Raw genomic sequence first — 27,060 nt, 5'->3', positions numbered from 1 at the left:
AAGAAATAGCAAAAAAAGGTGACTTTAGATTAAGAACTTCCGGATTTCTTCTCATTCTTGCCTCTTTCTTTCCGAATCCTCTTTCTTTTTTTTAATCTTTTTTAGCATTCGAATGTATAAAAAAGGGAAATGAAGCTTTACCTTCTAAATACGCCACAAAACTCCTCCTCCTTTGTCGAAATCGAAATATAGTAGGGGTCTGAAGGCTAAAAAATAACCCCGAGGCCTGGACGAGCTTGGTCTCTGTTCATGGTGACAGATTGATTCTTGGGGAAGTGTTAAGGGTCAACTATGGATGGAAAAGGGAAGGGCCAGGGCTACTCTAGGGTTTCGGCTAAAGGAAGGTGTGGTTTAGCCTTTTTATAGAAGAGGAAACGGCGCCGTTTAAACCAATCTTCATGGTTTAAAAAAACGACACCATTTGGACAAAGCCCGACCTGATTCGATTCCAAACCCGATGACCCGCGTGTTTTTGCGGTGAGGGATTATTTGCAAGCTGGATCCTTCCCCTTTTGCGCCCCATCTCAATCAGCCCGCGTCCTTGTTTCATTTGTTTTTAATTTAGACTCGCGATTTGTGCTCATTTGCGATTAAGTTCGCGCTTAAACGCAGCACCTTGGGACTTGGCATATTGCCAGTTTTAGTCCCTCTGCACTTGCGCACATGGCATATGGGTCCCTGTCGTTATTATAGCTTTATTTCCTAATTTTCCCCTTTTGTTTTAGTTTAATTTTGATTAAATCTTTTTGTTTCATAACCCTTTTTTCTCTTAATTAATTATTTTTAATTTTTAAACAACTTTTGGTCATTGCTATTTCATTATGGTAAATTTTTTTTTGTAATATTAATGTCACATTTCGCAAACTTTAAATGATTATTTCCTCCATGTTATTATACACTTATATATTTTATAATAGAGTTAATGTCATTTCATGCATATAATGTTTTATTCTATCCATGTATTCTAACATATATTTTTGTCATTCGAATATGTCTTGTATATATGTTTCATAAATTTTAACTTATTTTTATATCCATTTATATTAGTACACGTATTTGATTCATATACATTGCTAAACCTATAGATATTATCATTTCTCTAAATTTACATGTATTTACTTTTAGACTCATATATTTATATATTAATACATTTATTACTCTAATAGATTTTTCTATTTTAAAACACTTTTTGCTTTATGATTTGTCAAGTGTTTTCCTTTATGTATATATGAAACAATTTTAGAAATTTCATTTTTGTAATTATAAAATTATTATTTTTGAATGTCTCCTTATATTACATTGTTTTTGTGTTTTATATAGCCTATTTTTTTTAAATGTTTTAATATAAGGATATGCTTGATCTTTAGACCAACTTAAAATTTATATATTATTATTAACCTCACTCTTTTTTATAAATTTACATGTACATTTTTATATATAAACCTATTTTGAGTATTATGTCTTGTCATGTATTTTTATTATTCTTCTATACATATATTATTTAAATTTTCATGTATTTTGTTAACTTCTAAATGGATTCGTGTTTAAAGTATTTTACGTGCAATTTGACTCGAACTTTTATTGTATAATATCTATTTCTATGGTTATATATTCCTAGTTTTTATTCAAGCTTGTAAACCTATATGTCTTAAGCTTATTAATCTTATACCATTTTGATTTCTACATTCCATTTTGCTTTGCACATATCTTGTTGTTTTTTCATATATTATAGCATGAATATATATTATCATTGCATGGTATTCATCTTATTGATTTATTAATTGTTCTTCATACGTGATTGAGATTAGGCCATGATTTTTAGATTAATCATATTTAATTGCTTATTCTGCTAGTTAATTAATATTCTCATTCATCAAGTATCGTATCTCATGTGCGCCTGTTACCCCATATCATCATTTTACACCCGGTTTTTTGAAATGTGGTTTTGTAAAATTCAAATTTTTATGACTAATTTCGTCTCATTTCAAATCGAATCAATACATTTTAAGCTAGTTTCACAATTATTTAAAACGAAGGCGATATTCGATATTTGAAAATTCGTGGAATCGTGCCCTAACGTGTTGGGTTGCAATTTTGCGCTTGTTCAAAATAATCAAATATCCCTTCAAAATTTCACTCATGTCTTCTAAAATTCAATTAAAACGAAGGCAATATTCGGCGTTTGACAATTCGGGAATCATGCCCTACCGTGCTGGGTTGTGATTTCTCGTTTGCTCAAAACAATCGAATGTTTAAAAAAAAAGAATCACATTTGAAAAGCATCTTTAAATTTTAGACATAAGGATAGTATTTAATCGATTTGGTACCAAATTTGGGCGTAGTGAGGGTGCTAATCCTTCCTCATACGTAACCGACTCCCGAGCCCGTTTTCTCCTATTTTCGTAGACCAGAATCGTTGTAAACCAAAAATGTTTTACTAAAATAACCAAATTATTAGGTGATCCGATCTCACCTAAACAAAAAGATCAGTGGCGACTCCATATTTCTGTTTTTCAAAAGTCTATCCTCGTCTGTTTTTTTCATTAAAAGTAAAAATTTTCAAAAAAAAGGGGTGGTTTCGACAGCTTGGCGACTCCACTGGGGACCGATTGAGAGTCAAGCCATAAAATCGATTATTTGCTGTCCTTTGGTCAAAAATCAAAAATTTATTTTAAAAATCATGTGTCTTTCAAATGCATTTGTTTGTATGGTTGTTATAGTTCGGGTCTCGTAGAATAATACTGTATTTCATTGCATGACCGCTGTGGTCACACCCTCTAAGTGGGAGTGAGAAACTACGCTTTCATGAGGTTTTCACCTCCGCATGGGCTAGTGGATTGCTTCCGGTGTACATCTTTACCTATGATTTCTTGAGATTTTCATCTCCGCATGGTCATAGGGAAATGTATCCCCCCAAACTGAACTCGATCTATATGAGCCTATAATGTGTGAGGATTGAGGAATCTGCTGGTTCGGGTACCTTATCTCTAGAATCGAACCACATATAATAAACCTTAGGAGCTATCCTTGGGTGGAGCTGCGTTGAGCCTTAGTACTTACTCGTATGCATTGTAATTATCGTTTATGTGCTTGCATTTTATCATTATTATATGATACTAACCTGTGTTTTGTTTTGATTGTATTTTTTGCATTACATTGCATACTAAAGGAGGTGTTAATCTGTATTCAATTACTAAGTTAGAAAGTCTGACATGGAGAATGAATTTCTTAGTAAAGTCGAGGATAATGCGGCCGTTCGTACATGGTCGGAGAAGCTACAATCAGAGAGAGGGGATAGCTTGGCAGAAGGGTATATATCGGAGTTGCAGGATTTCACTCGCGTCAATGTAGTACAGAATGACCTGCAAGAGTTGAGAGACATTTGGGCTAGTTGGGATGAAGAGATCAAGCAGTTGTTTTATCAAAGCTATAGTGATATATTCTACTTGCTAGACATTAGAGTGGACAAGCATCTATTCCGGGTTATAGTTCAGTTTTGGAATTCTGCTTACAAGTGTTTCACTTTTGGAGAAGTGGATTTAGTACCTACCATGGAGGAATACATTACTCTACTCAGGTGTCCGAAAATTCAGGTCAGAAAGATTTATGCCCGAGTTTTTAGTGGTCAGACTTTCATAAAGAAATTAATGAGCATTTCTGGGATGAACGAGCCTTGGGTCATTGCTCGGATTCAACAAAAAGGAGATAGTAAATGTATCCCTTGGGAGAATTTGCTAGACTTGATTTTGACGCATCCAGATGAAAGAAAGAGGGTCGATATCTTCACCTTAAGCATCTATGGATTGGTAATTTTTCCTACAGCTTTGAGGCACGTGGACGAGGCGGTCATTGACTTATTCGATCGCCTTGAGAAGGGAATCACACCAGTACCGGCGATATTGGCTGAGACGTTCAGATCTTTGAGCTCATGCCGGAAGACAAGCGAGGGGCGGTTTATTGGATGTGCACAATTATTGATGGTATGGTTTTATGGGCACTTTTGGAAGGTAGACAAGGTTTCTTATCGGGTCTTTTCTGAAGTTTATTCCCCACTAAAAGAAGAGGCAGCTATACAAAGGAGAGAGGATATCTCGGAGGAGAAGTGGATAGAAACTCTTCAAAACCTCAAGGAGGGAGATATTGAGTGGAAAGCTTATTGGATGGTTCCTGATGAGATCATGTACCGATGTGGTAACTTTGATTGGGTGCCATTGTTAGTAATTTGGGGAGCTACCGGGTATACTCCATTAATTGCGTTGAGGCAATATAAGTCGAGCCAGTTTATACCCGCGACCTACGGATTTGCTCAGTGTGAATTCTCCTTTAAAGGTGCCCACTATAAGAAGAAAGTTCGGGAGCTATCGGATGCTTGGAAGCAAACTTGTTGGATGAAGAGGTTGGCCGTCGGTTCCATGGTAACGCCCAATTATAACGGATGGTTTAAAAAGAGGGTTAATGATAACATTCCTAGGCCAAGCTTAGAGAATGCTCGACCTATGGTGGAACAATTACAAGTCGCCCCATTAGAATTGGAAATTATAAGGCAAGATTTCGAGAAGAAGAGTTCGGAGCATGGGAAGAAGATCAAACAATTGGAGGAAGAGAAGATGCACCTAAGATTAGACGTTGATGTCCAGAGGTCAGAGGCTGAAAAGTGGAGAAAAGGGAAAACTAAGGCCGAAGAAGATCTAGACAGCTTGAAGACTGACTATAAGAAGCTGCGCCTATCTATAAGGACTGCGGGGTTAGGTAAGACTTCTGAATAATGGCGCCATGAAATTTGAGAAGAAAAGGCCAATACCGACCGGTGGGAAAGGAAATTCCGAGAAGCTCAGGCACGAAACGAAGATTTAGAGAAGAGTCTGTCAGAAAGCAGAAATAAGCGAGGTGAATTAAGGGCTAGAGTGGTAGAACTCGAGAAGTTTCTGCATCAGTACCGAAACCGTAACACCGCAATGGAATTGAGGGCAAGCTTGAGCAAGATAGAAGAAATGAAAGGAAGAATAGAAGAATTAGAGGGGTCACTGCAAAACTGCAAGATGCGGATCCAGTTTTTCGAGGCAAATGAGGATCGTTGGAAAGAGCAGTTTCACCATGCGCAAGACTAAGTCAGAACAGAGATTACCTTATGGGGGAGGCCATAACCCAGATTCGGGAGGTAGCTGACTACTTGCAGGCTTTAGAGGTAGAGACAGACACCCTGAGCGTGAAGTACGAGTTGGAGTCAGATCGCGGACAAGAGCTGGCCTCGTTGCTTAGAAAAATTAAGACTTTGAGTGTTAGAGCGAAATTTTATCTGTAACTTAACTTTATGTAAAAGATTTTATTTTCAAGTGAAATTTTCTAAAGGGAATTGAATCAAAATTGATGCCTCCTTTGCATTCACGCATTTGCATTACATCATATCACTATGCATTAAAGGCCATAAGAGGTTTCTAATTAATTAATTAAAAATTATTTCAGTAACCTGGAAACCAACGAAAACCAACCAAATACACACCCCTACGGTACAAGGAAAAAATCAATGGATAAGAGACTTGAGAAATTGGAGCAAATGCAAAAGGACATGCAGGAACAAATGCAGTCTCAGATGCAAGAGCAGCTAGCCAAGATTCAGCGGGAGATGAAGGAGCAAATGATGGAATCCCAGAGAGAAATGATGAGTCAGTTATCCCAACTGTTGTTGGGAGGAACGGATAAGGGAAAAGGGCCCTATGAAGAAAGATAAAGAAACTAATGAAGATCCTCAAGACCCCCCTGGCTTCACTCTGACACATGTACCTATGAAGCCCGAGATTAATCTACAAAAACCATCTGTCACGACCATACCACAGCAGGTTCAAGCTAGAGCTTCAGTATTGATGAACTTTCAAACTGGCTCAGGCTCTAACTTTGTCAACAACCTGAACTATCCGCCTGTTCCCGATTTGAATGAAGTTGTTGACGAAAAAAAGGCGAGAATAGATTCGCAAAAACAATTAGAAGAACGATGTAGATGGCTCGAGGAGAAATTTAAAGCCATGGAAAGCGCGAATCATCATTAAGGGATTGATGCCAAGGACCTAAGTTTGGTCCCAGATTTAGTCCTTCCCTCTAAATTCAAAATGCCCGAATTCGAGAAATACAATAGAACAAGCTACCCTGAAGCCCATATCACTATGTTCTGCAGGCGAATGACGGGATACGTTAACAATGACCAGCTATTAATCCATTGCTCTCAAGATAGTTTGGTCGGGGCAGCGTCTAAGTGGTACAACCAATTAAGCCGAGCTAAAATTAACTCGTGGAAGGATCTGGCTCAGGCCTTTATGAAATAATACAATCATGTGACGGACATGACCCCGACAAAATCACTCTCCAGAACATGGAGAAGAAGTTAAATGAAAGCTTCAGACAGTACGCACAAAGGTGGAGAGAAGTGTCCATACAAGTACAGCCGCCGCTTCTAGAAAAGGAGACGATGATGCTCTTTATCAATACCTTGAAGGCCCCTTTTATCACGCATATGTTGGGAAGCGCCACCAAGAGCTTCTCTGACATAGTGATGATGGGAGAAATGATCGAAAATGCTGTGAGGAGCGGTAAAATAGAATTAGGAGAGAGTGCCAGGAGGTCGGCCCCGAGGAAAAGAGATAATGAAGTGAACAACACGAGCACATCCAACAAGGGTCAATCCAAGTCATTCACCGTAAATCAACCCAAGACAGTGACCACCAATCAACAAAGCTTAGCAAGACAAGAATCCAACACGAGAGAAAACACGGAAAGGCCACAATTTACTCCTATACCCATGACGTATAGGGAGCTCTACCAGAACCTCTTCAACGCTCATGTGGTGTCTCTGTTTTACCTAAAGCCATTGCAACCCCTGTATCCCAAATGGTATGACACAAACGCCCAATGTGAATACCACATGAGAATCACCGGGCACTCAATCAGAAACCGCACCACATTCAAAAAAGTGGTCAAAAGACTCATTAAAATGGGGATTGTGAGGTTTGATGACCCAGCCGTACCCAACGTAGCAGGAACCCCATTCCCCAATCATACCTACCAATGAGTGAATGGGATAAGTGAAGGTATGAACAAGAAGGTCCAAAGTGAGGTTGGAGAAGTCAGGACCCTATTAAGGCGAGTGTGGAAGGAGATGGCCAAGAGAGGATTAATCGCGTTGGATTCAAAAGAAGTATCTGAAGAAAGGAGAAACTACTGCGAGTTTCACGACGAGGCGGGGCATGAAATCCAAGATTACGTGGAGTTCAAGGCCTTAGTACAGAACATGATGAACAATAAGGAAATTGAGTTCTATGAAGAAGCTAAAAACCCCGTAGAGGGAGATATATGTGCATCAGAGGGTGAATCAAAGGCACAGAATCCAACAGCTAACTATCCCGTGGTTATTATATCGAGACCTAAAAATAATGAAGCTGGAGTACAAATGCCACCAAGGGTCATAATCCAAAGACCTGTCGTACTCCCCTACAAAGACAGCAAAAAGGTCCCATGGAATTATGATTGTAACGTGACGATTTCGGGGAAGGAAAGCCTGGTGGATGCTTCAAAAGAGGGTCGAGAAAGGGGATCCTATACACATAGTGGGAGACGTTACGATGCAGCAAATGAGGAGGCACAACCCATAAAAGGAAAAGCCCTAGTGGTCGACGAAATGAAGGAAAAAGTAACCAAATCTGTTAACGAGCCAGTTAACGAAGAGGAGGCCAAAAAGTTTTTAAAATTCCTAAAGCATAGCGAATACAGTGTGGTGGAACAGCTACGTAAACAACCAGCCCGTATCTCGGTGCTGACCTTACTTCTAAGCTTGGAAGTTCATCGCAGCGCGCTGATGAAGGTCTTGAATGAAACATATGTTGCCAATGATATCTCCGTTAACAAGCTAGACCATTTGGTTAGCAACATAAGTGCCGACAACTATATCTTCTTCAATGACGATGAGATACCACCCGGTGGCATGGGATCGACTAAAGCTTTGCACATTACCACGCGCTGTAAAGGGTATACGCTGCCAGGCATACTGATTGACAATGGGTCGGCCTTGAACGTTCTGCCATTAACTACGCTTAACAGATTACCTATAGACAACTCTCACATGAAGGACTGCCAGAACATAGTGAAAGTATTCGATGGCATGGAGAGAAGGGTGATGGGCAGAATCGAGGTACCTCTGCAGATCGGGCCAAACACGTGTGAGGTGGATTTCCTAGTAATGGATATCAAGCCCTCATATAGTTGCTTATTGGGGAGGCCCTGGATACATTCAGCCGGGGCAGTGCCTTCATCGTTGCATCAAAAGTTGAAGCTGGTATCAGAAGGGAGGTTGGTAACGATAAAGCGCCTTCTTTGGAGACAGATGACGAAGCAACCGAATGTTCATTTCGATCTTTAGAATTTGTTAATGCGACCTTCATCGCTGAGTGAAGCAAAATTTTTGTGCCAAAATTGTCCAAAACCGCGAGGATGAGTCTCTAGTTGACGATTGGAAAAGGGGCCCTACCCGGAAGAGGACTTGGGAGACATCTACAAGGAAGGATTGAAACGCCAATGCTAAAGGACAAGAGCGACCGCTGCGGTTTAGGATTTAAGCTGGATGCAAAACAAAGGAGAAGGGAGCTAGAAAAGAAGCAAGAAAGAAGGAGAGCACGGTTAACGGGGGAGGAAATCGAGTGGGAGCCAATGATTTTCCCCCATATATCAAAAACCTTTGTGTCCGGAGGAATCATTCATCCTGAGAGAGGTACGACAATGACAACGCCACATACGAAGAGGAGACTGGAAGATAAAATTTGTTAGGCATTTACCCCTACACACCTGGAAGTGTTTTGGACAACTGGACTGCGGAAGAGATTCCTGTAGTTTTTAGAACGGATTCAGAGTAATGTCCAAAACACACTTATTGCTCTAGGCCTAGGAGTAATAAGAATCTTTTTTGAAATACGCTGATGTTTAAAAACGTTATTTCAATGAAATACAAGGTTATTATCATTTTCGAGCAAATGTTCTTTCATTCTTTCAATTTTAATCCATAATTATACAAACGATTACCTTCGAATTCTTTTATTCTTTAAACATTCTTCTAAATATTCTTTCATTCGTCATTCATAATCATACCATACAAATAAATGTTTTTGGAATTTTTTTGATTCTTTGTATCTGCCATCATCCTCATAACAGGTCCCTAGGTATCAATGATACGAGTGACACTACTAGTGACTCAGAATTTCCTTTTGAGCGAGATGTGTGTATGGAGGATTCTCAGGATTTCGAAGATGACCAAGGCTGTAACCTATCTCCTGATTTGTTGAGAATGGTGGAACAAGACGAGAAACAAATCCTACCTCATAAGGAATCAGTAGAAATTGTGAGCTTAGGAGAGGAACAATAGGTGAGGATCGGAACGTGTATTACCAGAGAGATGAAGCAAGATCTCATTGAATTACTTCAAGAATTCAAAGATGTCTTCGCATGGTCATACTAAGATATGCCCGGGTTGGACATTGATATCATGGTACACCGATTTTCCATAAAGGAATAATGTAAGCCGGTTTAGCAAAAACTCAAAAGAATGAGACCCGACGTCTTGCTAAAAATAAAAGAAGAGGTTCGAAAGTAGTTTGACGTTGGATTCCTGGAGGTGGTAAAATATTCAGATTGGGTAGCCAACATTGTTCCAGTCCCTAAGAATGATGGAAAGGTGCGAATGTGTGTGGACTATCGAGATTTGAACAAAGCCAGCCCGAAGGACAATTTCCCACTGCCTCATATTGACACCCTAATGGACAACACGGCAGGACACTCATTGTTTTCATTTATGGACGGTTTCTCTGGATATAACCAGATCAAGATGCATCCTGAAGACATAGAGAAGACCACATTTGTAACCATGTGGGGCACGTTCTGCTACAAGGTGATGTCGTTTGGACTGAAGAATGCAGGGGCAACATATCAAAGAGCCATGGTAACCCTGTTCCATGACATGATGCATAAAGAAATCGAGGTTTATGTCGATGATATGATCGCAAAGTCTCGAAAAGAGAAGGAGCACATAAAAGTCTTGAGAAAATTGTTCTTAAGGTTGAGGAAGTTTCAGCTAAAACTCAACCCAGCTAAATGTACCTTTGGAGCCAAGTCTGGAAAGTTACTCGGATTCGTGGTTAGCGAGAAAGAGATTGAGATTGATCCAGAAAAAGTCAAAGCCATACAAGACCTATCTCTGCCGCTTACCCAGAAGGAGGTTCGAGGTTTTCTAGGGAGATTAAATTACATCGCTCGGTTCGTTTCACAACTGATCGAGAAATGTGACCCTATCTTCCGCCTCCTCAAGAAACATAGCCTAGGTGAATGGGATGAAGAATGCCAAAGGGCTTTTGATAAGGTCAAACAGTACTTATCCAACGCTCCGGTGCTAACGCCACTTAACTATGATAAGCCATTGATACTGTATCTGGCAATATTCGAGAATTCCATGGGATGCGTATTGGGTCAGTATGATGAGTCAGGAAGGAAAGAAAAGGTTATTTACTATCTTGGTAAAAAGCTCACGGAATGTGAGACAAGGTACCCGCCGATAGAGAAGCTGTGTTGTGCCCTAATTTGGACAACCCGAAGGCTGAGGCAGTATATGTTGTATCACACCACTTGGCGCATCTCAAAATTAGACCCTTTAAAGTACATGATGGAGTCAATAGCTTAGAATGGAAGGATGGCCCAATGGCAGATTCTGCTCTCTGAATTCGACATAGTTTATGTGAACCAGAAAGCAGTAAAAAGAAGCGCAATAATAGATTTTCTGGCCAGTAGAGCTTTGGAAGACTACGAGCCTTTAAACTTCGATTTCCTGAATGAAGACCTGATGTGTGTTGCGACCGCTGAAGAAGGTGATCTGGAAGAACTTCCCTAGAAACTAAACTTCGATGGGGTATCAAACACCGTGGGTAATGGAGTCGGGGCAGTCTTGGTTTCCCCAAACAGAGATCATTATCCATTCACTAGTAAATTGGATTTTGATTGTACAAATAACATGGCAGAATATGAAGCGTGCATCATGGGTATCCATGCAGCTATAGAACGCAAGATTAAAGTGCTAGAGGTGTATGGAGATTTTGCGCTAGTGATTTATCAACTCAAGGGAGAATGGGAGACCAGAGATCACAAATTGATCGATTATCAGAAACTGGTCGTTGAATTGGTCAAAGAGTTCGATGACATTACCTTCTGCTACCTTCCACGAGATAAAAATCAGATGGCCGATGCTTTGGCTACCTTAGCTTCCATGATCAAGGTGAACAAACAAGAAGATGTCAAACCCATCTGGATGAGCATTTATGAAACTCCAGCCCATTGTTATAATATTGAAGAAGACGAAAAAAAAGATGATCACCCTTGGTATCACGATATATTACAATACATAAAGAATCGTGAATACCCGGACCAGGCAAGCGAGAATGACAAAAGAATGCTGAGAAGATTGGCCATCAACTACGTCTTAGATGGGGAGATCCTACACAAAAGGAGAAAGGATCAGGTGCTATTAAGATGCGTAGACGCTGTAGAAGCTAAGAAAGTCTTGGAAGAAGTCCATGAAGGCGTTTGTGGGACGCACGCTAATGGCTTCACAATGGCCAGGTAAATTATGGGATCCGGGTATTATTGGTCCACTATGGAAGGAGACTGTGTCAATTACGCCAAGAGATGTCATAAATGCCAAATCTACGGAGACAAAATTCATGTGCCTCCTTCACCACTGAATGTCATGGTTTCCCCATGGCCTTTCTCTATGTGGAGCATGGATGTGATTGGACCAATATCGCCTAAAGCTTCCAATGGGCATCGGTTCATCTTTGTGGTTATCAACTACTTCACCAAATGGGTAGAAGCCGCTTCGTATGCTAGTGTTACAAAGTCGGCAGTGAGCAGGTTCCTGAAAAAAGAGATCATATGTCGATATGGAATACCGGAGAGGATCATATCTGACAACGCATTAAACTTGAACAACAGCACGATAGCGGAAGTCTGCAGTCAATTTAAGATCAGACATCACAACTCATCACCATATCGCTCGAAGATGAATGGGGCAGTGGAAGCAGCCAACAAAAACATCAAGAAGATTGTGGGGAAGATGACCGAGACCTACAAAGATTGGTATGAGAAGTTACCGTATGCCCTCTTTGCTTATCGAACATCAGTCAGAACCTCAACTGGGGCAACGCCTTTCTCTTTAGTTTATGGAATGGAAGCAGTTTTTCCAATTGAAGTCAATATCCTATCCCTTCGAGTGCTATCGGAGTTAAAGTTGGATGAAGCAGAATGGATCCAGTCTCGATACGATCAATTGAACTTAATTGAGGAAAAGAGGCTAAGAGCTATCCGTCATAATCAGATGTACCAAAAACAAATGATGCGAGCTTATGAAAAAAAGGTTCGCCCTAGAGAATTCCACGAGGGAGACCTGGTTTTGAAAAAGATCCTTCCCGTACAGAAAGATTTTCGAGGAAAATGGATGCCTAATTGGAAGGGGCCTTACGTGGTGAAGAAGGCTTTCTCCGGTGGAGCATTGATTCTAGCCTAGATGGATGGTAGAAACTTGCCCAATCCAGTTAATTCAGATTCAGTCAAGAATTATTTTACCTAAAGAAGGAAAGACCAAGGCGAAAACCCGTAAAGGGCGCTTAAAAAAATAGAGAGGCCAAGGTGAAAACCCGCAAAGGGCACTTTAAGACCAAAAGGGGGTTCTGAGTTAAAAACCTGAGAACGAGCGACTCAAATTTTGAATATGGGGCATGTGGTAGTCCTATCCTCCCAAAATCAACAAGAGGGAAGAACAGTACACCTTGGAGCATCAACATAATACGCAGGATCTCCTGAACACACATTTAGTTCGAAAGAGCATTTGAGAAATTGCAATAGTGAAGCTCGTGCTGCGATATCTGGGGCACCTTTTTCTCATTTTATTTCGCACTTTATCAGATTTGCTATCCTATGTATTCAATTCAAGTTTTACTCAATAAAATTCCATCTTGTCCATTATGATAATCTCTTTCGAACATTTTTGTTGAAATCACGATTTTTGGACTTATAATATTCACATAAAAGATGTTATGCATATTACTCTGGAAAGTCTCTAAATAGTACGAGGACCTGAAACAGGGCCACTAGTCAGGACTAACCAGGTTCAAAAGTTGGAAACATTCGAAAAGAATAGTCCTAATTGTGACTATTTCTTCAAATTTTTCTATCGAAGGAGACAGCTAGACAAGAAGACGCGATAGCACATCAATGATAGAACCCGCATGAACTATGAGCAATGATACCTTAAGCGTGTAAAAAGGGAATTACTCTCATGACATTTCTACATTCATAGTCATTCATTTAGTTAGAAGCACTTGATTCATTTCGATCATAGCATTCTGATTATTTGACATAAACACCACATCTAGTTAGGGGCATTTCATTCATTTTGATCATGGCACCCTAATTATTTGGCATACACAGATACAGGAAACCAATTCTACAAATAATGTCTATAGAAGACGGAGTAGTAACATTGGCGAATCCTACAGATCTCGTTTTCCTGAAGTTGCAGTGGAGTAGATCAAAAACGGTAAATCTAGGCTTCCTAAAATTGCAGTGAAAAAGATTTAAGCCACCAACCAAGCTCCCTAAAGTTGTAGTGGAGTAGGCTGAAATACAAGATCTTGTCTCCCTGAAGTTGCAGTGGAGCAAAATTGAAGTCACAATCCTTATCTCTCTGAAGTTGCAGTAGAGAAGGATAAAAACACGTGAACCGAGTCTCCCTGAAGTTGCAGTGAGGCGTATTGAAGAAAAGAAGCACCGAAAAATTCATGATTCAGTGAAATCGGGCAAAATTGGCCCTTTTTGGAAGTCTTTGCTCCATTCTTGTTCCACGAAAATGAGCAAAGAGAGGCAGCTGTAATGACTAATTTTGGCCCGGCCCATGCAAACACAAAACAGAACAAAAATGAACCAAAAAAACAATAAGTATAAAACCCAAATAAAATTTAATGTCCTATTACAGTCCAAATCATTACAATATCCCATAGCCTGATACCTAAGCCCAATTACATGACCTTATAATTAATACCCTAGCCCATTTACAAAACAGTCCAAAGCTTCAAGGCCCAAAACAGCCCAAAAGCTGAAACAACTTCAGTAACCCTAGGTCACTCCTCCTTCCTGCGCCGCAACAGCAATCAGACAGTAGCTTCGTGCCTCCGTACGCCCTAACGTTTCAGCAACCACGCCACTCCCCCGTACACACGGCAACGCACACCCGTACCTGCAAGAAGACAAACAGAGCAGTAGCCAATACGAAAGCAAAGGAAAAATTGTATTTTTCTTTATTTTTGATTATTCGGCTATAAAGCCGATGATTTCCGACTGTAAATCTTCTTTTTTTTTACACAAGCAACACGAACACACAATACAACCACAATACTCCCATACTGAATACAAAGAAATAGCAAAAAAATGTGATTTCAGATTAAGAATTTCTAGATTTCTTCTCCTTCTTGGCTCTTTTTTTCCGAATCTTCTTTCTTTTTTTTAATCTTTTTTAGCATTCGAATGTATAAAAAAGGGAAATGAAGTTTTACCGTGTAAATGCGCCACGAAACTCCTCCTTCTTTGTCAAAATCGAAATATAGGAGGGGTCTGAAGGCTAAAAAATAACCCCGAGGCCTAGATGAGCTTGGTCTCCGTTCATGGTGGCGGATCGGTTCTTGGGGAAGTGTTAAGGGTCGGCTATGGATGGAAAAGGGAAGGCTAGGGCTACTCTAGGGTTTCAGCTGAAGGAAGGTGTGGTTTAGCTTTTTTATAGTAGAGGAAACGGTGCCGTTTAAACCAATCTTCATGGTTTAAAAAAACGACACCTTTTGGACAAAGCCCGACCCGATTCGATTCCAAACCCGATGACCCGCGTGTTTTTGCAGTGAGGGATTATTTGCAAGCTAGTTCATTCCCCTTTTGCGCCCCATCTCAATCAGCTCGCGTCCTAGTTTCATTTGTTTTTAATTTAGACTCGCGATTTGTGCTCATTTGCGATTAAGTCCGCGCTTAAACACAGCACCTTGGGACTTGGCATATTGCCAGTTTTAGTCCCTCTGCACTTGCACGCATGGCATATGAGTCCCTGTCATTATTATAGCTTTATTTCCTAATTTTCCCCTTTTATTTTAGTTTAATTTTGATTAAGTCTTTTTATTTTATAACCCTTTTTTCTCTTAATTAATTATTTTTAATTTTTAAACAACTTTGGGTCATTGCTATTTCATTATGGTAAATTGTTTTTTTTTGTAATATTAATGTCACATTCCGCATACTTTAAATGATTATTTCCTCCATGTTATTATACACTTATATATTTTATAATAGAGTTAATGTCATTTCATGCATATAATGTTTTATTCTATCCATGTATTCTAACATATATTTTTTCCATTCTAATATGTCTTGTATATATGTTTCATAAATTTTAAGTTATTTTTCTATCCATTTATATTAGTACACGTATTTGATTCATATACATTGCTAAACCTATACATATTATCATTTCTCTAAATTTACATGTATTTACTTTTAGACTCATATATTTATATATTAATACGTTTATTACTCTAATAGATTTTTCTATTTTAAAACACTTTTTGCTTTATGATTTGTCAAGTGTTTTCCTTTATGTATATATGAAACAATTTTAGAAATTTCATTTTTGTAATTATAAAATTATTATTTTTGAATGTCTCTTTATATTACATTGTTTTTGTGTTTTATATAGCCTATTTTTTTTAATGTTTTAATATAAGGATATGCTTGATCTTTAGACCAACTTAAAATTTATATATTATTATTAACCTCACTCTTTTTTATAAATTTACATGTACATTTTTATATATAAACCTATTTTGAGTATTATGTCTTGTCATGTATTTTTATTATTCTTCTATACGTATATTATTTAAATTTTCATGTATTTTGTTAACTTCTAAATGGATTCGTGTTTAAAATATTTTACGTGCAATTTGACTCGAACTTTTATTGTATAATATCTATTTCTATGGTTATATATTCCTAGTTTTTATTCAAGCTTGTAAACCTATATGTCTTAAGCTTATTAATCTTATACCATTTTGATTTCTACATTCCATTTTGCTTTGCACATATCTTGTTGTTTTTTCATATATTATAGCATGAATATATATTATCATTGCATGGTATTCATCTTATTGATTTATTAATTGTTCTTCATACGTGATTGAGATTAGGCCATGATTTTTAGATTAATCATATTTAATTGCTTATTCTGCTAGTTACTTAATATTCTCATTCATCAAGTATCGTATCTCATGTGCGCCTGTTACCCCATATCATCATTTTACACCCGGTTTTTTGAAATGTGGTTTTGTAAAATTCAAATTTTTATGACTAATTTCGTCTCATTTCAAATCGAATCAATACATTTTAAGCTAGTTTCACAATTATTTAAAACGAAGGCGATATTCGATATTTGAAAATTCGTGGAATCGTGCTCTAACGTGTTGGGTTGCAATTTTGCGCTTACTCAAAATAATCAAATATCCCTTCAAAATTTCACTCATGTCTTCTAAAATTCATTTAAAACGAAGGCAATATTTGGCGTTTGACAATTCGGGAATCATGCCCTACCGTGCTGGGTTGTGATTTCTCGTTTGCTCAAAACAATCGAATATTCCTTTAGGTTTTCACTCATGTTTATTAAAAACTTTTCAAAACAAAGAAGTGTTCGATGTTTGGCAGTTCGGGGAATAGTTCCCTATCGAGCTGGGTAGCAATTTCCTGTTTGGTCAAAATAATCGAATATTTCTTCGAAATTTCACTCGTATTTTCTAAGGTGAGGCAATGTTCAATGTTTGGAAATTCGAGGAATCGTGCCCTACTATGCTGGGTTTCAGTTTTTCGTTGGACCAAATAGTTGGGCATCCTTTTGTAATTTTCGAATTATAAGCTTTCGGACGTCGAAATAAGAAGGTTTTGGCAACCAACTCGGGTTACTCGAATGTTATAAAAAAAAGAATCACATTTCAAAAACATCTTTAAATTTTAGACATAAGGACTGTATTTAATCGATTTGGTACCAATTTTGGACGTAGTGAGGGTGCTAATCCTTCCTCATACGTAACCGACTCCCGAGCCCATTTTCTCCTATTTTCGTAGACCAGAATCGTTGTAAACCAAAAGTGTTTTATTAAAATAACCAAATTCTTAGGTGATCCGATCTCACCTAAATAAAAAGATCGGTGGTGACTCCATATTTCTGTTTTTCAAAAGTCGATCCTCGTCCGTTTTTTTTCATTCAACGTAAAAATTTTCAAAAAAAAAAGGGTGGTTTCGACAAGGAGCAAAGCGAATAAGCAAAGGAGCCTAGTGAGTCAGAGTCTTAGGTGACAGCCACTTTGATTTAAGTTTAATATTTCCTTTCTTTAATTTAATCTTAAAATGTTTGTTATGTGTTCTTTGTTCTTGTTTACAACAATGTTAGCTTAATTTTATTTAAGCTAGGATGATTGCTTTGATTAAACAAATTTATTTGATTCATGCTTATAATGTTTGTGCCTCAATCATTCATGTTTTCGATTAAAATCAAGTCTATATTTCTTTCATAAGTGATTGAAATGCACCTGAATTAGTTGAGCGATCCTAACCAGACGATGGCTAATGGATGCATAATTGAAATGTGCATGCTCAATTTAGATCCTAACCCGATTAAATTGCAGGTTGCATAACAACTCTAACCAAGCTCTGTTATCTGCATAGTTTTTAGATTTGTGTGATTAAACTGTTTCAAACCTAACACGTCCCTGTTACCTCACACGAATGCTAAGAAACCCTTAGTAAATAAAGATCAGTAAAATGCGTATTTACTACATAAAGGATTCTGAAAGGACCTAATGTGGTTTCCAAATTCATGAAAGATCGAGTTGCCATGGAATATTTTCCGAATATTCTTAAGCATATTGATAATAAATTGAGTTTAATTAAAGTAACTGTCCTAGTTTATTTATATTATAATTGTTGCAAATTGTGTTTAATTTTGCTAAAATCTATTTCATTCATATAGTTTGCATACTTAGGATAATTTGCATTAGGGATCATTGCATTTAGTTTAATATATTTTAATCATCACTTCTCAACTATATTATGTTTTTATTTACCAAATTGCTAATATAATTTTACAAATTAGGTGACTTACACAAATACAATCCTTGTGGAGACGATAACTCGATACTTACTTATTACTTGATAACGACTGTATAAACCTGCACAAAACTATGCGTTACAAGTTTTTGGTGTCGTTACTGAGGATTGTTAACTGTTCCCATAGTCTTTTTTTGTGAATTTATTTACTTCCAATTTGGTTTATTTCTAACATTACTAACTTATTCTTTTTAATTTTGTGATTTTCTTTTCAGGTGTTAATAAGCATAGATCAGATTATCGATTTACTCCCTGTAGACCCTGAAATTGAGCGAACTTTCAAACAAAGAAGACATGAACAAACAGCTCAAAGACAAGTCGAGATGGACATTGGAAATCAGAATCAAGACCAAGGTAATGAAGTCGATCGTGCACGCCAATGATAGGGATCAAGGCATTAGACAATATGCTGTGCCACTTTTCAGTAAGTTAAATCCAGGAATTAGAAGGCCAGATATTGAGGCAACCCAACTTGAATTGAAACCACTGATGTTTCAAATGCTCCAAACGGTGGGCCAATTCAGTGGTATGCCCACGAAAGATCCACATCTCCACCTTCGATTGTTTATGGAGGTGAGTGATTCATTCAAGATAGCCTGTGTGACTGAAGATGCACTGAGGTTGAAGTTGTCTCTGTACTTGTTGCAAGATCGAGCACGAGCAAGGCTCAATTCATTGCCACCAAGTTCCATATCTATATGGCAAAAATTAGCGGAGAGATTTTGGTTAAGTATTTCCCGCCTAGCACAAACGCTAAGTTGAGGAACTAGATCACAACTTTCCAACAATTGGACGACGAGTCTATGTATGAGGCTTGGGAGTGATTCAAGGAGTTACTTCGTAAGTGTCCTCATCATGGGATTCCTCATTGTATCTAGTTCGAAACATTCTATAATAGTCTCATGCACATACAAGATTGATGGTAGATGCTTCTGCGAATAGTGCAATTTTGTCTAAGTCTTATAATGAGGCTTATGAGATTATTGAGAGGATCACGAGTAATAACTATCGATGGCCAACAAATCGAATAGCTTCAGGAAGACGTGTAATCGGAGTTCATGAAGTTGATGCCCTCACTTTGTTATTAGCTCAGGTATCGTCTATTTCCTCTATCCTAAAATCATTTACAGCTAATAGTGCTAATTATTTTGCAGCTCAGCCATCAAGTCCGTTTGAAGTAGTTCCATGTGTGTACTGTGGGGAAGGTCATTCTTTTGATAATTTTCCATCAAATCCCGAGTCAGTGTACTATGTGGGGAACCAGTATAAAAATAAGAGTGGACAAGGACCCCGTCCAACTTCTACAATCCTTCATGGCGCAATCATCTTAATTTTTCTTGGAGCAACCAAGGAAATAGACCGAATAACAACTTATTGCAGCATAGACCCAACCAATCTCAAGGGTTTAATTAGAAAGGTCCAAAACCACCTCAAGCTAAGGCATCAAATAGTTTGGAGAACTTGTTGAAAGCGTACATGGCAAAGAATGACGCTTTGATCCAAAGCCAAATAGCAACACTGAAAAATTTGGAAAACCAAATGGGTCAGTTAACTACGGAGCTTCATAATAGACCACAAGGAACCTTGCTGAGCGATACCAAATGGGTCAGTTAGCTACGGAGCTTCGTAATATACCACAAGGAACCTTGCTGAGCGATACTAAGAATCTAAGAAATTTGGGTAAAGAACGTATCAAGGCAGTGGCATTTCGAACTGATAAAACTCTAGAACCCCGATTGATTGATGTCAAAGATAAGCCCGTTGAGAAGAATCAACCAGCTGTTGAAATTCCTACACTAAAGAAATCAAAATCTGCAAAGACTGACAAGGTAAATCCTAACTTAATGAATTCAGATACTTTAACATCTTCTTTGGATGAAAATTTACCTACTCAGAATAGTTATCCGGCTTAACCAAAAGTTTCATCACCTCCATATCCGCAAAGATTGCAGTGACACAGGCAGAAACAAGAAGTGCAATTCAATAAGTTTTTGGATGTTCTAAAGCAGTTACACATCAATATTCTGTTGGTGGAGGCTTTAGAACAAATGTCGAATTATGTGAAGTTTATTAAGGATATACTGTCCAGGAATAAACGACTGACTGAGTATAAGACTATCGCTTTGACAAAGGAGTGTAGTGCATTCTTGCAAAATAAACTGCCACCGAATTTGAAAGACCCAGAAAGCTTTACTATACCCTGTAATATTGGTGAATCTTACTGTGGTAAAGCTTTATGTGACTTAGGAGCGAGTATCAATTTGATGCCTAAGCTATTTTCAAGATGCTAGGGATAGGTGAAGTAAGACCTACAATTGTGACGCTTTAGCTAGTGGATCGATCTTTAGCATATCCCAATGGAAAGATCGAGGATATTTTGGTAAGAGTCGATAAATTTATTTTTCCTACTAATTTCATTGTCTTAGATTTTGAAGCAAATAAGGAAGTGTCGATCATCCTTGGGAGACCTTTCTTAACCACGTGAAAAACGTTAATTGATGTGTAGAAAGGTGAACTCACCATGCGAGTTTAAGAGAATCAGGTAACCTTTAACATTCTCAAAGCGATGAAATTTCCCGATCCGGTAGAAAGGTGTTCAGTTATGGAAGAGATAGAAACCTTGGTTTCTATGGAAAGCAATTTTAAAGAAAATCCATTGGAGAAAGTCTTAGATCTTGACCCTTTAGAGGATGAAGAAGTTAAAGAAAACATGGCTTTGATGGAATCCAATCCGAGAAATTTTATTCAATCCACACGGTTTAAACAGTTGGAGATAGAAGTTAGAGAATTAATGCAACCCAAGTTGTCAATTGAAGAACCAGCTAAACTCAAACTAAAGTTACTTCCTTCCTATTTGAAATATGTTTATTTAGGTGACTGTTCCACTTTGCCACGATTATTTCAGTAGAACCAATGAAAGATCAAAAGGAGTAACTAATTGCTGTTCTAAAGAAATTTAAGAAAGCAATTGGTTGGACCATAGCTGATATTCGAGGTATAAGTCATTTTTTCATGCATAAAACTATTTTAGAAGAAGGTGAAAGAGCTCAAATTGATGGGCAAAGGAGGCTCAATCCGATTATGAAAGAAGTTGTGAGAAAGTGATCAAATGGTTAGATGTAGGAATCATCTATCCTATTTCAGATAGTTTGTGGGTAAGTCCAGTGCAGTGTGTGCCGAAGAAAGGTGAAATCACGATTGTTTGTTGAAAATTAGCGTGATGAGCTGATTCCAATGAGAACTATTACTGGTTGGAGAATCTGTATTGATTATAGAAAATTGAATAAAGCCACTTGGAAGGACCATTTTCCGTTGCCTTTTATGGATCAGATGTTAGATCGACTAGTAGGTAATGAATTCTATTATTTTTTTGATGGCTATTCGGGATATAACCAAATAGTTGTAGCTCTGGAGGACCAACATAAAACAACCTTTACTTGTCCATATGGTACATTTGCTTTTAGGCGAATGCCTTTTTCTTTATGCAATGCACCTGTAACATTTCAACGATGCATGATGGTATTATTTAATGATATGGTTGAAAATTTTGTTGAGGTTTTCATGGATTATTTTTTTTGGTTTTGGTAAAACTTATGATATTTTTTGAGTAATTTGGCTAAGGTACTGAAGAGATGCGAAGAGACGAATCTTGTTCTTAACTGGGGAAAATGCCATTTTATGGTTAAGGAAGGACTTGTCTTAGGGCACAAAATCTCAAAGAGAGGAATTGAAATCGATAAAGCAAAGATGGACGTAATTGAAAGATTACCGACCCCAATCAATGGGAAAGGATTCAGAAGTTTTTTAGGCCATGCCGGTTTTTACCGAAGGTTTATCAATGATTTCTCGAAAATTTCTAAATCGTTGTGTTTGTTGTTAGAGAAGATACAGTGTTTGATTTCAACAAAGCATGTTTGAAAGCTTTTAAAGATCTAATAAAATGGTTAATCTCAGCCCCAATAATCGTTACACCTGATTAGAGCTCATCTTTTGAGTTGATATGCGATGTAAATGATTATGCCGTTAGAGTTGTGATGGGTCAAAGAAGAAATAAAGTGTTTCACCCTATTTACTATGCAAATAGAAATTTGACGGGAGCCCAACTCTATTAAGAACTCTTTGTCATAGTTTTTTCTTTTAACAAATTCCGCTCATATCTTATGGGTACCAAAGTTATAGTATTTACTGACCATGCGGCCATTAAATGCTTGCTCACGAAAAAAGATGCAAAACCGAGGCTAATTTATTGGGTACTGTTACTCCAAGAATTTGACCTTGAGATCCAAGACAGAAAAGGTTTCGAAAATCAAATATCATTTGTCGAGGTTGGAACAAGATGAGATAACTCAATCATGTGTGCCTATCAACGAGAATTTCCCAGATGAACACTTATTTGAGTGTACAGATAATATAATTTGAAAGTGTGTAGCTGAAAGTGAGATTACTGAGATCTTATATCATTTCCATTCATCTTCAAGTGGGGGACACTTTGGTGGTTCACGAACTATAGCAAAGATTTTGCAAGAAGGTTTCTTTTGGCCTACACTATTTAAAGATGCTTATGCTTATGTGAAGAACTGTGATAAATGCCAAAGGACCGGAAATAGATCAAGAAGGAATGAGATGCCCTTAACAAACATTTTGGAGATTGAATTATTCGACGTATAGGGCATTAACTTCTTAAGCCCGTTTCCTTCTTCGTATGGGAACAAATACATCTTAGTTGTTGTGGACTATGTATCCAAGTGGGTTGAAGCTGAAGCATACTCTACAAATGATGCTAAGGTAGTCATGCGATTCCTACATAAGCATGTGTTTACATGATTTGGGACACCAAGAGCTATTATTAGTGATGAAGGTTCTCACTTTGTGAACAAATGGCTTAAGTAGTTGCTTGACAAATATGATATGAAGTACAAGATTGCTATTGCCTATCACCCCTAGTTTAATGGGCAAGTTGAAAGACTGAACTGTAAAAACAAAGGTATCATTGAAAGGGTAGTACACCCTAGCAGAAAAGATTGGTCTCGAAGGCTCGATGATGCATTATGGAACTATTGAAAAGCATATAAGACACCATTAGGAATGACTCCTTATTTGTTAGTCTTTGGAAAGGCATGTCATTTGCCATTAGAGTTGGAGAATAGAGCTCACTGGGCTTTGAAGCAGTTGAAATTTGATCTTAAGCAATCCTGTGAGAGAAGGATGTTACAACTTATAAGTTGGAAGAGCTGAGGTTGTTTTCCTATGGGAATGCCAAAATGTGTAAAGAAAGATCAAAGAGATGGCATGGTAGTCATATACAACCTCACGAGTTTAAAGAAGGTTAAAAGGTTTTGTTGTTTAATTTAAGGTTGAAGTTATTTCCTAGGAAGCTTAAATCCCAATGGAAAGGACCCCATACCATCTACCGAATTTATCCTTATGGAGCTATTGAATTATACGACAATTACGGAGGTATGTTTAATGTTAATGGTCAACGTCTCAAACACTACTAGGATGATGAAGTTGAGCGAGTTGAATCCAAGTTCAAGTTAACAGACCCTTGATTTTTCATGAACTCATTTTGTAAATAAATAAATAATTAGAACTTATTTTCTTAACTTAGTACATTAATTTAATTTTGTCTAAGGAGATTGGAACTTAAGCGGGACCACTGTGACCCTTTCAACCTTTCCTGGAAATTAATTTAATGTAATTTGTTAAGAAGAAATTTTCTAATTAAGATTTAAAATTTTTAAGTTTCATTTGTTTTGTTTAAATTTTAAATTTTATGTTAATAAAGGTGGTCAAATTTGACCCAAGTAATAATTAGTTTTTTTTAGTAAGTTCATAGATACAGTCTAAGTTTGAGGCCCAAAACAGCAAAAAGGAGGGAAAAATCCATCCTTACCGCCACTCCATTACTTGTCGCCCAAATAACCCTAATATAGCTAAATTTTTGCTACATGTTTCCCTAATTTTTCCCTATATAAACCCCTCTCCATTCTACTAATTTTTATATCCCTCAAAGTAATTTGCTTAAACCTAAAAAATCCCTAAATCTCCCTTTTGTGTCGTCAACCTCAAATCCTGAAAGAAACCCTAGTTCTCTTTCCTTTTTGTCGAAATCACCTTTTACCGCTGCAAGAAGATTGCTGAAGCACCAACTTTGCTGCAGCACTCACCGTTACTGTCACACGCTGTCGTTGTCGCCGAACCATCTTTGCCGTCACATTATTTTTGCAATAGCAAGTCTTTACCACTTTGCCGATTTCTTTCTTTTTCCCTTTGTGCAGAAACTTTGCCAATTTTCAAGAAAAGATACCATGTCTCGCAAAAGAACCAGATCTTCAAAGACTACTCCTAAAAACCCGATTTTAATCGATGAAGAAGTGAAAGAGAGATTTGATTCAATCTTCAAGTATCAACCAATGACCTATACCAATTAGAAAAAAAATCAATTCTTTCGAGTCGAAACAATTTTGTGATGCTCGTTCACTTCCTAATGATAAACTAGTTCGAGAATTCTATGCTAGTTATACTATGCAAGATGCTACTGAAGTCATCGTTCGAAAGAAAAAGTTACCTCTTACTTCTAAGTCCATCAATGATTTGTTTAACTTACCTAATGTTGAAAAAGATGAGTACTACCCTATGATGAACAATATCAATTGGGATTTTCTTCAACAAGTGATTGATGTTGTGACAAATCTGGGATCCCAATGGATTATAAGAAAGTATGGGAGCCATTCTTGTCCCAATGGATTATAAGAAAGTATGAGAGCCATTCTTGTACCTAAAACCAGTAGCAAAGGTATGGTTTTATTTTGTTCGCTACAGTTTTATGCCCATCTCACATAGTTCCACCATCTCGATAGAATAGATACTTTTGTTATATGCAATCTTGATAGAAAAGTCCATTAATGTCGGGAAAATTATTCACAAGGAGATTCATGATTATGCTAAAAAGAAGGCAGAAAGTGCTTATTTCCCATAATTACTCATTTCACTTTGCTTAAAGGCCCGTGTTAAAATACAAGCAAATCTGAAGGGCGATATGTTCAAGGGTGCATTACAAATCATGATCTTGAAAGGTTAGTAGAGAGGGTGCATGAGCTAAATCAAGGCGAGCAAGAAGAGCCAATTGAGCCAGATACTGAGGAGTCAATGGATGGAACTGAGACTGAAGCTAATTCAGTTACAGACACTGAAGAGGAAGAATCTGATAAGGAACCAAACAGTCCTAAACCAGTTGAAGGATCTGAAAACCCTAAACCAAGGATTGAGCTAGAAGAAGAAACAGTCAAGCTAAGTGTGAACCTGAACCTACAACTCCTGCCGACTTCTGCAAGTGCTTCAAGGAAATTGGAGTTGTCAATTTTGATGGATATGTGGAAGTTCATGCACAATCAACAACAAACTCACTAGAAATATACAAAAATTAGAGATGACTCAATTTAAAATTCTTTTAAGAATATCTCTAATACTTTTGTTCCTAAGTTCCCAGATGCTATCTTTAAGACATGGACTGAAAATATTGATGATGCAAGTGGAGATGGAGGTAAAGAAGATAAGGGCAATGAAGAAACTTATCATGGATATTGAGCCCAGATGCATTCAAGCTCAGAATGGTTAAGGCTGCATAATAAGGGCCTTTTTCATCTGACACCCTACCAGGGGGAAGTGTTCAAAATTCTCCAAAATTTTCTACGATGAGACAAATAGGGGTATTCATTAAAAAGGATTTGATAGAAACAACGATCTCACTCGTTTCATCATGTTCGAGCAAGGCATTCGAATAAAATGCTCGAATGAGACTGGCATGGGTTTGAGAGCGAATTTTGAAAAAATCAACCCAATCCATTTGACCAAAGTAGTAAGATAGGCAAAGCTAAAATCGATTAAAGAATCCAAATCGAGTGGCTGAGAAACATTTACTTTGCGAGTAGAAAAATAAGTGTTAAAACGATAACGTTCGTCAAAGGTTATAAAATAACCGTTTATCGACACAATCGGACCACTAGGTGGGTTAGAGACGAGGTATCGTACAAACATGTTTCTTTAAAGGCATATTAGCTAAATGGATGCAATAGACTCACTAAATGACTTTAAAATATGGTTAGGGAATTTTTTTCGAATAATTGGCGGGCAAGGGTTTTGAAAAAATGCAAGAAAATTTTTTGGTTTTAGGTAACCTCCTGTATCAAAACAACAATACATAGATCTTAAATAAACCCATTCACACAATTTTTAGCCAAATAAAAACCAAATATTGAGTAAAAATTCAAAATGAAAACAAGTGATTTTTACCTCAAAAATGACTTAAAAGAGATGAAATTCTAGAGCAACCCTTGTTGAAATCTTATTGAGAGCAAAATGTGGATTGTTTTGTTTGAATATTGAAGGAAAAATAAAGGATTTGAGAGTTTTTGAGTGTTAGGGTTTTGAGGGTGTTTAAAATTGGTAAAAAGAGATTTAGGAATAAAGTGAAACTGATTTTGAAAAACACGGTGTAGGAACCTTTAAAACTCAATAGGTATCAATAAAATTTCGTAAATATCAATACTTTTTTATAAAATATCAATATTTTTGTATCGGTATCGATACCAAATGCCCATTATGTTTTACAAATGCAAAAAATTTGCCCAAGTCAACTTTAAGTCCTAAAAACATCTTAACCTATCCTAAAATGACTTAGCAAATTATAACGATTTCATATGCTTAAAAATGCAGAATTTAAATATGATACATATGAATCATAGAATGTCATAAATGCATTAAAAATTGATTATATCAACTAAGGAAAGTCTATTC

The 27,060-nt window shown here is 37.4% G+C and overlaps 1 non-coding gene across 1 annotated transcript; it reads right to left on the bottom strand.

Moving 5' to 3' along the window:
- Positions 1 to 19,019: 19,019 nt before the first annotated feature.
- On the bottom strand, positions 19,020 to 19,126 carry LOC121208012 (small nucleolar RNA R71). Its single transcript, XR_005903056.1, has one exon. It is a non-coding gene; the product is annotated as a small nucleolar RNA R71 (small nucleolar RNA).
- Positions 19,127 to 27,060: the final 7,934 nt, after the last annotated feature.

The sequence above is a fragment of the Gossypium hirsutum genome, chromosome A01 (genome assembly GCF_007990345.1).
Source record: "Gossypium hirsutum isolate 1008001.06 chromosome A01, Gossypium_hirsutum_v2.1, whole genome shotgun sequence".
NCBI lineage: Eukaryota > Viridiplantae > Streptophyta > Magnoliopsida > Malvales > Malvaceae > Gossypium > Gossypium hirsutum.
Note: the sequence above shows the minus strand (reverse complement) of the source record. Positions and strands in the feature narration are given on the sequence as shown.